This window comes from Notolepis coatsorum (assembly GCF_963971535.1).
Source record: "Notolepis coatsorum genome assembly, chromosome: 8".
Taxonomy (NCBI): domain Eukaryota; kingdom Metazoa; phylum Chordata; class Actinopteri; order Aulopiformes; family Paralepididae; genus Notolepis; species Notolepis coatsorum.
Genome location: NC_140172.1, coordinates 139,532,428 through 139,544,788, shown reverse-complemented (window position 1 = coordinate 139,544,788; position 12,361 = coordinate 139,532,428). Strand labels below are relative to the sequence as shown.

Genomic DNA, 12,361 nt, shown 5'->3' with positions numbered 1-12,361 from the left:
CCAAGAATATGCAAATAGCCCTTGTAGAAGTGGAGCAATATTCCATTTACCTAGGTATATATTTTAGGCGGATTTTCACCTCGTGTGGAACAGGTTAATGAATTAATCAAATGAACAAACCAACATCAAAAGGCACAGGAGACGATGACACAGAATCAGAAGCAGGACTATTTCTGCTTTGACAAACAGATTGCTCTCATCAACCACTAGTTCCAGTTCAGTTATAACAGCACTGGGACTTTTTAACTATACGTATCACTCCGCCACACATGTTGATGAAGCCAGCGGTCCAATTTGAAGAGCGCAGTTGTGGTTGAATATTTGCTGAATATTTACTGAACTGTCTATTTCTGCTTCGACAAACAGATTGCTCTCACCAACCACTACCATACCTCTGGATTGCATCACCTCCTGTGTGTGGCCGCGCCTCAAACAGAAAAGAAACAGTGTTTATTAAAAAGGGGTCTCTCAGCCAATCACAAGGCAGCACCAATTAAAGAGTTGACAGCGTTCTTGCCTGCAGATCAGCAGACTTGGTGACACCTGTTCCATACAGTAACAATCTTTCATCTATAATCTGTTTAGAGACACGTAACTAGTCTCATCACCTCTATCGGATTTATCTTTTGGATCAAATTCACTTGAATCATTTATCATTTATTACACCCAAGCTTGCAGTAACGTACCTACCGGTGACGGCTGGAGTACATCCCATACTGAGGGGCGTGGCATCCAGGGTACTGAGGGGTGTGGCCTCCAGGGTACTGAGGGGCGTGGCATCAAGGGTACTGAGGGGCGTGGCCTCCAGGGTACTGAGGGGTGTGGCATCCAGGGTACTGAGGGGCGTGGCCTCCAGAGTACTGAGGGGCGTGGCCTACAGGGTACTGAGGGGTGTGGCCTCCAGGGTACTAAGGGGTGTGGCATCCAGGGTACTGAGGGGGCGTGGCCTCCAGGGTACTGAGGGGGCGTGGCATCCAGGGTACTGAGGGGTGTGGCCTCCAGGGTACTGAGGGGTGTGGCCTCCAGGGTACTGAGGGGGCATGGCCTCCAGGGTACTGATGGGTGTGGCCTCCATGGTACTGAGGGGTGTGGCATCCAGGGTACTGAGGGGCGTGACCTCCAGGGTACTCTGGGGCGTGGCCTCCAGGATACTGAGGGGTGTGGCATCCAGGGTACTGAGGGGGCGTGGCCTCCAGGGTACTGAGGGGTGTGGCCTCCAGGGTACTGAGGGGGCGTGACCTCCAGGGTACTGAGGGGCGTGGCCTACAGGGTACTGAGGGGGCGTTGCATCCAGGGTACTGAGGGGTGTGGCCTCCAGGGTACTGAGGGGCGTGGCCTCCAGGGGAGTATATTCTATACTGAAGGGCGTGGCCTCCAGGGGAGTATATCCTGTACTGAGGGGCGTGGCCTCCAGGGTACTGAGGGGTGTGACCTCCACGGCACTGAGGGGTGTGGCCTCCAGGGTACTGAGGGGCGTGGCCTCCAGGGTACTGAGGGGCGTGGCCTCCAGGGCTTCTCTTGGTGTCAAAACAGTACATATGGATTTTATGTTGTGCAATAATAGAGTAATTTTCAGGTAAGAGTAACTAGTGGGCTAAAGTCCCTGTGATCATAAATCACTAAAGCAACAGATTTGTATCAGTGATAATCAGGGGTGTAAAAAGTACCCAGAAATTATACTTAAAGGGGAACTCCACTTTTTTTGGAAATTAGTTTATTTAACATCTTCCCTGGAGTTAGACAAGAAGATGCATACCTTTTTTGTCTCTGTGCGTGCATTTTAGCTTTGGGAATAGACGCTCCGTTAGCATAGCTTAGCTTCATCACTGGAAGTGAGGCAGGACAGTAGCCTTACAGTGCCTTACAGTGTATTGCAAGGTCTGACATTGACCAAACTTGATATGCATGACCTTGGTGGGCTCTAGGTCAACTCCTGAAAAGGGGGTCAATGTCAGACTTTGCAATCAAAAGTTAGGGGGCTAATAACCCTTGCCATAATTTCAGTGCGCCCCCTAACTTTTGATTGCAAGGTCTGACATTGACCCCCTTTTCAGGAGTTGACCTAGAGCCCACCAAGGTCATGCATATTAAGTTTGGTCAATGTCAGACCTTGCAATACACTGTAAGGCACTGTAAGGCTACTGTCCTGCCTCACTTCCAGTGATGAAGCTAAACTATGCTAACGGAGCGTCTATTCCCAAAGCTAAAATGCACGCACAGAGACAAAAAAGGTATGCATCTTCTTGTCTAACTCCAGGGAAGATGTTAAATAAGCTAATTTCCAAAAAAAAGTGGAGTTCCCCTTTAAGTGAAAGTATGGGTAACGTCTCATAATCGTACTCAAGTAAAAGTATCTGGAGTATCTGGCTAAAAACACACTTGAGTAAAAGTAAAAAAGTTTCTACTTTTAAATGTACTTAAGTACTAAAAAGTTAAAGTTAAAACTGTATTGCAAGGGATGGGTCTCAAACTTCCGTTTGTGGCCATCCAAGTGTAGCTTGTCACTCTGACTGTCTATTCTTCTGATAGCAGGTGTTTAATCAAAGATCCCCGCTTTCTAGTCTTGCACAAGGACCAATCAGCATGGGTATGGGCGGGTTCATTTTCCATTGATGGGGATTTGATTGGCTGTTTTTAAATAAAGAGCGGCTGCAGGATTAATAACGTTAAAGTTAGTTCGGCCAGAGAAACAAATATACTAATTAAAAGTGTTAGACCTGCGAGATTTGTACTTTGTACTTTGTAGGTCTGCATTTTAAATGTAAGGAGTAAAAAGTAGGGTTTTTTTCCCTCTGAAATGTAATTGAGTAAAAGTACAAGTATACAAACCTAATAATACTCGAGTAAAGTACAAATCCCCAAAAAACAGTACTTTACTGATTGTACTTCGTTACAATACTTAAGTACTGTTTTGGGGGATTTGTACTTTACACCCCTGGTGATAATCAAACCGTAAAAGGAGGAGGCCTATTGAGATCCTAGTGTGAAAAGCGGTGATTTAATGTTCTATGCCTTGACTTTGTCTGTTTTACTGCTGTGTTTTATAAAGATTTTATGTCTGCACTTTTCTGTCTATTTTGTGCTCATTTTATGAAAATGTTTTACGTCTTTTTGGCTGCTGTGACACACTTTGAACTGCAATTATTGTATGAAAGGTGCTATACAAATAAAGTGTATTATTATTATTAGTAGTATGATCAGATAATGTCTGAATCTCTGCAGTGATCTAACATGTCTGCCGGTCCGCCCTGCATATAACATGACGTGAAATTATGCAGATCAGCACAAATGAAAAGATGTGTCTCTCTTTCTCTCTCATACACATACACACATGTAGTCGAGCTACATTCTTAATTTATTAAAATGATTTTATTACTCTTTTGCGCTCTCTCTCATGCATATACACACATGTAGTCCAGCTAAATACTTTTTAATAGTTGTATTCTCTTTTGCTCTCGCTCTCTCTGAGCTAAATTGTATTATTTACTTTATTTACCTTCCAGTGTTGTGAACCTCCTCAACGTTAGTTCCATCTGTAAATAGGTTCCCACCTGTTGTTTTTCTACACTACAGCATTATCTTTTGTTCGCCTGGGGTGTCATTTAGGGGTCGCACCTCTGAGCCCAGCGCTGGTGAGCATGTGTGCTCAGAGCTGGTGAGCCATTATCCTGCCAGTGTTGCCGGTTTTTCAGTGTTGCCAATTGGGCTACTTTTTACTTGAGTGGACGGGTAAAAATGGCTTTGGGCGGCTTGTGATAATTTGGGCTACTTTTCGTGCCGATTGGGCGGTTTCCTGGCTCCCCCGATGGAAAGTTAGATAAACTTTTTTCACAACCCTAACTCCACAATGACTCGCCCCCTCGTCTCCAGTTAGAATGAATATGATTGACAGGTATTCTCTACAATAACAAACGAGGGAGAAGGCGCAGGGAGGGAGGGGCCAGAGATTGGATATACACCAAAGCACCACTCGCAAATGTCGTTATATTTAATGTAACGTTATCCAAAAGACTTAGTGAAGATAATGTCATTATTATTATTAAGCTAAATTGTTTACTGTTGTCTAGATGCAGCCATATTTGCTGGCAAGCTGAGTGTTTCAGCATTGATTTTACTGTCGCATGGAATTCACTAGACTAGAGTTCAACGGAATTTGTAACTTCCTAGAAACTGTAACAGCTGAGAACAGGATCGTTGGTGCCCCCCTCCCCTCTCTCCAGGACCTTTACAACACAAAACCAGAAACAAAAAATGCTCTGAACTTCATAAAAGTCAGTCAAAGCTCGCCAAAAGCTTCAACAGTGATCGCCAAGCCCACATGGTTAAACTCAGACAACAATGAAACGATGTAAATACCATGATCAAATCTGCAAAAATAGTTTTGTCAATGATAAAACTGAGGAAAATAAAAACAAACCCTGTGAGCTTTAGAAATTACTCAACAACCAACTAGGCTGCAGTAAGAAACAAAAAAAAAACAGATTTACAAACATCAATATTAAGTCAGCTGTAAAGGAATGTGAATCACTACCCACCTTCAAAAGCACCTACGGGAGACTGCAATTCAAAACTGGCCGCTGTAAATGTCCAAACCCAACCCCCTCCAATGTACAGTTTCATTCCCCCCACCCCACCCACCCAACCACCTCCAATGTACAGTCCATCCCCTTAACAATTGTGTGTATTGAGCTGTACTGTATTGTACCCATTCTGCAATCTGTTAATAAAATGTTCAATCAATCAATCAACAGACGACACTCTCATCACAGACAAGCTGGATGTGGCCAATTACCATCAATTAAACATATTCTTTATGAACATAGCCACAACACTGGTTAATAAACTACCCTCCCACTCTGGACATTTTGGTGTAGAACACATCCTAGCCTTTTACAAAAACCTAGGTGTTCGCAAAGATGATTTTAAAATGGTAATGGTAAAAACTGATGATGTGTTAAAAAAAACTGAGCGCCCTCCAACGTAACAAGGCCACTGGCGATGACAATATCCCCTCCAAATTTCTCAGAGACTCAGCAGCCACCATCACCCCAATCATCACCCACATAATAAACCTCTCCATAAAACAGGGACATGTGTAACGGTTGTGACATTGTCACCTTAAACTTCGATTCCCAGAGGGAGTTTCGAACACGGGTTTCCCACGCCGTGGGCAACAGCACAGACCACTATACCAAGAAGTGAACTCAATGCTTTGTAACGTGTCTATGTGTTTTTTGAGGATGAGAGTGAGTTTAACCCATAGCACCGCTACTCACCCCAGTCACTTCACAACATCTGAAGTCCCTCGTGACTGCGCTTCGCGGTACCATCCATTACACATGTCCCCAAAGATTTCAAAATAGCAAGAGTGACCCCCCCTGCACAAAAAAGGCAGCAAATTAGACCCGGGAAACTACCGCCCTGTTTCTATTCTTAGATCCATCTTGAAATGTATGGAAGAAATCTCCCCTCCAGGTAGGATTGCATCCAGCTCACTGATAAACTATCGAAACCAATTGCTTTTAGCTTGTCAATCAGAATGGAGTGAATGACAGTGTCGAAAGCCTTTTGGAGGTCCAGCATGACCATGCCGCAGTATTTGGCCGCGTCCACCTCGTGTTTGATGTGGTCGTTGAAATAGAGAAGGCATGTGTCAGTGGAGTCGGATATTCTGAAGCCAGATTGGAATTCGTAGATTAGATTTTTTCCGCAAGGTACTTTTCGACCTGTTCGTAGATAGTTCGTAGTGAAGCACTCTCAGGGGCTCATACAGAACCAAGCATTTCACCGTAAAGTATGTGTATTTTATTGTGATAATTAATAAACAAACTTGAAAATTAATAAATGGTGATTGTAGAACAGTTGTGTAAAAGCAACATCACACTCCAGGTCATGCTGTTCATTTTCAATTTTCAAACCTTTATTTAAACTCGAAAGGCAACTGAGGTTTCCCTCATTTACAATCACGTTGAGTGTACAGACAGAAATGAGCAAAGAAAAAAACATATTAAATCACACAGCATAAGGAATCACAATAAGACAAGTAAGGATAACAATCAATTAAAACATGTACAACTTGATTGACAAAGGTTGGAGATCAAGGTTTTAAACTCTGCAACAGAGGGGATAATCAGGGCTGTTGGAATTCATTCCATGAGCTAGAGGAGCATCATATCAAAATGCAGATTTACCCTGTTCAGAGCGAACTGGACCTTAAGGACCAGCCAGTCACTAGAACGGGTTCCATAGGTTCCAACATTCCATTCCAACATGATACCAATAATGATGTAGTATAAGGAGGTATCTTACCAATAATGATGTAGTATAAGGAGGTAGCTTACCAATAATGATGTAGTATAAGGAGGTATCTTACCAATAATGATGTAGTATAAGGAGGTATCTTACCAATAATGATGTAGTATAAGGAGGTATCTTACCAATAATGATGTACTGTAGTATAAGGAGGTATAGCTTACCAATAATGATGTAGTATAAGGAGGTATCTTACCAATAATGATGTAGTATATGGAGGTAGCTTACCAATAATGATGTAGTATAAGGAGGTAGCTTACCAATAATGATGTAATGAGGTAGCTTACCAATAATGCTGTAGTATAAGGAGGTAGCGTATCAATAATGTAGTATAAGGAGATAGCTTACCAATAATGATGTAGTATGGAGGTAGCTTACCAATAATCATGTAGTATAAGGAGGAAGCTTACCAATAATGATGTAGTATAAGGAGGTAGCTTACCAATAATGATGTAGTATAAGGAGGTAGCTTACCAATAATGATATAATGAGGTAGCTTACCAATAATGATATAATGAGGTAGCTTACCAATAATGCTGTAGTATAAGGAGGTAGCGTATCAATAATGTAGTATAAGGAGATAGCTTACCAATAATGATGTAGTATGGAGGTAGCTTACCAATAATCATGTAGTATAAGGAGGAAGCTTACCAATAATGATGTAGTATAAGGAGGTAGCTTACCAATAATGATGTAGTATAAGGAGGTAGCTTACCAATAATGATATAATGAGGTAGCTTACCAATAATGATGTAGTATAAGGAGGTAGCTTACCAATAATGATATAAGGAGATAGCTTACCAATAATGATGTAGTATGGAGGTAGCTTACCAATAATGATATAAGGAGATAGCTTACCAATAATGATGTAGTATAAGGAGGTATCTTACCAATAATGATGTAGTATGGAGGTATCTTACCAATAATCATGTAGTATAAGGAGGAAGCTTACCAATAATGATGTAGTATAAGGAGGTAGCTTACCAATAATGTAGTATAAGGAGGTAGCTTACCAATAATGATGTAGTATAAGGAGGTAGCTTACCAATAATGTAGTATAATGAGATAGCTTACCAATAATGATGTAGTATATGGAGGTAGCTTACCAATAATGATGTAGTATAAGGAGGTATCTTACCAATAATGATGTAGTATATGGAGGTAGCTTACCAATAATGATGTAGTATATGGAGGTAGCTTACCAATAATAGCCTTAAAAATGAACAAATACCAGTGTTTGTTGCGTCTCTCCATCAGAGAGGACCAACCAACCTTCTCATACAGGACAGTGATGAGTGTCGTATCTATCATTCATTAGTGATGAATCTGAGGGCAAAGTTTCAAGTTTCAAGTTTCTTTAATAGTTGTCATACAGAAGTACAGAATACTTTTGTACAAAATGCTTCTTACTGTTGCGCTCCAGAGACTGTGCATGACAAGATAAGTATGAAATAAAAACATAGTAAAAATTAGAAGTAAAAAAAGAGGTCACAGTGTTCAGTTTAGACATATGTACAATGTTCGTAGACGTAGTTACCATACAATATACAATACTGTGCAGTGTACTAATATACAATACTATACAATACTATATAGTGCAAGGCATAAATGGACGAGGTGCAGTTTAGGTACAATTCACAGTAGGTGTACGAGTTGTAGTGCAAATCCTTTATCAATAAATATAAAGTGTAAGTGTGTTTGTGTGATCTAAAGTGTGGAGAGTGGGTGCTGCAGTGTGTTGTTTGTTTGAGTGAGTGTGTGCGTGTGGGTGTGTGTGCTGTGTGCATTTGATGGTTGTTGCATAGTGATTATTGTTCATTTAGCGATTATTGTTCGTTTAGCAGCCTGATGGCCTGGGGATAGAAGCTCCTTCTGAGTCTTTCTGTGCTCGCCATAAGACTCCGGTATCGCTTGCCTGACGGCAGCAGTTCAAAGAGGCAGTTGTTCGGGTGGCTCGAGTCCTTAATAATTCTCTTAGCCTTCCCCTTGCACCGCTTGTTGTAAATGTTCTGGAGGGTGGGAAGCCCCCCTCTAATTGTGCGTTCGGCTGAACGTGTCACCCTTTTGTAGTCTGCTACGGTCTTGTGCAGTGCTATTCCCAAACCAGGAGGTGATGTTGCCGGTCAGGATGCTCTCTATTGTACATGAGTAGAAGTTCCTAAGGATCTTCTGACTGACTTGGAACTTCCTTAGGCGCCTGAGGAAGTAGAGGCGTTGTCGTGCCTTCTTCACAACACTGTCAATGTGTGTGGTCCATGTCAAGTCCTCGGATATGTGGGCTCCGAGGTACTTGAAACTGTTCACTCTCTCAACTGGTGCCCCGTCGATGCTGAGGGGGCTGTAGTCCTTGACCCCCGACCTCCTGAAGTCCACAATCATCTCTTTTGTTTTGCTGACGTTCAGGGAGAGGCAGTTCTCCTGACACCACTGTGACAGGTTCTCTACCTCTTCCAGGTAGGCCCTTTCGTCGTTGGCAGAGATCAGGCCCACCACTACTGTGTCATCAGCAAATTTGATGATGGTGTTGTTGTTCCGCTGTGCTACGCAGTCATGTGTGTACAGGGAGTAGAGGAGGGGGCTCAGAACACAGCCCTGGGGGGCCCCTATGTTGAGCGTGATGGATGAGGAGGTGCAGTTGCCGGCTCTTACCACCTGGGGTCTGCCCGTCAGGAAGTCCAGGACCCACTGGCACAGGTCATAGTTCAAGCCCAGGTCCCTGAGCTTGGCTATGAGTTTGGAGGGGACTATGGTATTGAATGCTGAGCTGTAGTCGATGAACAGAGTACAAGGATTTAAGGGTTGAGGCCGCAGCATGCCTATACATCACGTCACCATAATCCAGGACTGATAAGAAAACTGCTTCGACAAACTCTCTAATCAAATGGAAGCTGGTTCTGTTTCTGTATAGGAAGCCACTTTGCTAAACTGAATACCAGCACAGCTGTGATTACCTCTGTGATTATCTCTGATTACCTCTGTGATTACCTCTGTGATTATCTCTGATTACCTCTGTGATTACCTCTGTGATTATCTCTGTGAATATGACTTTTTCTACTTTGTAATTTACTTTGTAATTGATCATAATTGTACTATGGTAAATTATTTGTACCATGGTAAATAATCTAATTATTTGTACTATGGCAAATTATTAGTACTATGGTAAATGATCTAATGATTGGTACTATGGCGGGCGGCTAGGTGGTGTAGTGGGCAAGGCACTCGCCACCAGTGTGGAGACGCTAGGATTCGCGTGTTCGAATCCAGCGCTCCACATTGTTTTCAGTTTAGCTGGTCGTCCGCAGTAATACACATTGGCCGTATTACGGGGAGGGAAACTGATGGGTGGGGATCGGGCGTTGTGAACAAGCGACTCCTACAAGTCGGTTGGTGCGCCTGCGCAGTAGAATCAGGAAGTGTCGGGGGCAGCGTGAGCCTCCCACGCGTTACTCCTCGCCACTGAGAGATCGAGCTGCGCAGGTGAAAAGATGCGACTGCTGTTACCTCAAGTACCGGAGGGGACTTGTGCTATGTATGACTTAGTCCACATTGCAGCCGGCTTGTGGGAGGCAAGAAACAGCGTTCGTGACAGGGGAGGGTTGAATTGGATGATACGAAATTGGGATGGGAGAAAATATAGAAAAATGGGAGAAAAAGTGGATAAAAAAAAAATTATTGGTACTATGGCAAATGATTTGTACTATGGTAAATGATTTGTACTATGGTAAATTGTGTGTACTATGGTAAATGATGTGAACTATGGTAAATGCTGTGTACTATGGTAAATTATGTGTACTATGGTAAATGATTTACTATGGTAAATTATGTGTACTATGGTAAATTATGTGTACTATGGTAAATTATGTACTATGGTAAATGATCTAATGAGAGGTTGTTGTGGCATTGGGGAGTAAGTTTTGATTTTGACATTATGAATCGTCCCCGACTAAGGATTTGGATGGTCGACTATGATTGGCCAAAATTTGTCGTTAGTCAACTATTGGTTCGACAAAAAAAAAAATAATAAATAAAAAAAAAGTATAATATTTTTACATAATTTTTTATTTTTTTTTTATCATTCCATTTGGGCTGTGGGGGTGCTTAATGTCTGAATGAGTCGACTGAAGGCTTCTTGTCCTCTGCAAAAGTATGCAATTGGTCCACCGATGGATACATCTTGATATTTGTCTAGTCTACCCTATCCCCCCCCCCTCACAGTAAGCTGTGGTGTTCCACAAGGAAGCATACTAGGTCCGCTACTGTTCCTAATTTATGCAAATGACATGTCGTCAGCTTGTGACTGCAACTTGTTCCTGTTTGCGGACGACTCAGCCCTGCTGGTCTCTGACAAGAACAAGTTACAGGTTGAAAAAACCCTCAGCTCAGAACTAGGCAAAATCTGCATATGGCTCACTGATAACAAACTATCATTACACATGGGCAAAACAGAGTCCATTCTCTTCGGTTCAAATAACAAACTCAGCAAGACCGACGGCTTCTCAGTTACAGTGGGTGACAATATTGTCACAAGGAAAGAAGATATTACCTACCTGGGTTCCATCCTAGAGGCAAATCTTTCCTGTGACAAAATGGCATCCAATGTAATAAAAAAAGTCAACCAACAAACTCGATTCTTGTACCGGATCTCCTCACTGGTAAACAAGAATACCCTGAAGACTCTAGCAGGAGCACTCATTCAAGGGTACTACGACTATGCTTGCACCTCATGGTACCAAAGCACCTCAAAGGCGCTAAAAACAAAATTACAAACATCTCAAAACAAACTGGTCAGACTACTGCTTGACCTTACTCCTAGAACCCACCTCACCCCTGCCCACTTTGACAACCTAGGATGGCTTAGAGTAGACGACAGAGTACAGCAACTTGCAATGGGCCTGGTCTACAAGATACACTACACGACCAAGGTACCCATGTACATGTCAAAATACTTCCCAAAGGTCAGTGAATACCACGATCACAACACCAGAGGGAGCTCCACAAATCATGTTAAACCCAGATTCGGCTCAAACAAGGGACTAAACACGTTTCGCAATTATGCCACATCAATGTGGAACGCCCTACCCAAAGCTGTAAAGGAATGTGAATCACTACCCACTTTCAAAAACACTCTCAAAAAACACCTAAGGGAGACTGCAACTCGAAACTGGCCCCTGTAAATGTCCGAACACAACCCCCTCCAATGTACAGTAAATTACCAAGTATGGTCTTGTCAATAATCCAATGTACAGTGTCCCCCACCCACCCCTCCTACCCAACCCCCCCCCCCCCCACCCACCCAACCACCTCCAATGTACAGTCCCCCCCCACCTACCCAATCCAATGTACAGTTTCTACGTCAAATGTATATACTCTTTTTTTCTGGACTCTTTTTGTATCACAAACAGTACTGTAATTGCAAATCTGGTATGTCATAAATGTATAGATGTAGCAGTACTGTCTATCTGTATGTCATGTATGTCATATATGTTACGATGAATTGAAAATGGGGGACCCTGATGTAAACAAGACGAAAGTCTTTCTCTGGTCTGCATCCCCTTAACAATTGTATGTATTGAGCTGTACTGTACCCATTCTGCAATCTGTTAATAAAGTTTTCAATCAATCAATTTCAATCAGTTAGCCTCTGGTATGCGTTCCATTAGCGTTAGCCACGCTTCTAGGCCTCTTTTATTTTGGAAAGAATGAAAAAATAATAATACTTTTTTTTTTTTTTTTTTATATATTCGACTAAGAGGTTGTACTATAGTAAATTATGTGTACTATAGTAAATTATGTGTACTATGGTAAATTATGTGTACTATGGTAAATTATGTGTACTATGGTAAATTATGTGTACTATGGTAAATGATGTGAACTATGGTAAATTGTGTGTACTATGGTAAATGATGTGTACTTAAATTATTTACTATGGTAAATTATGTGTACTATGGTAAATTATGTGTACTATGGTAAATAATGTACTATGGTAAATGATCTAATGAGAGGTTGTTGTGGCATTGGGGAGTACGTTTTGATTTTGACATTATGAATC

General features: G+C 42.1%; 1 protein-coding gene across 1 annotated transcript in view; it reads right to left on the bottom strand.

Moving 5' to 3' along the window:
* Positions 1-11,693: 11,693 nt before the first annotated feature.
* LOC311233605 (zinc-binding protein A33-like) overlaps positions 11,694-12,361 on the bottom strand; it is a gene marked incomplete at its 5' end in the record, with an annotated part of 1,869 nt that continues 1,201 nt past the window's right edge. The window contains one exon of the mRNA XM_084320572.1: positions 11,694-12,361. This exon is cut by the window's right edge and continues 1,201 nt beyond it.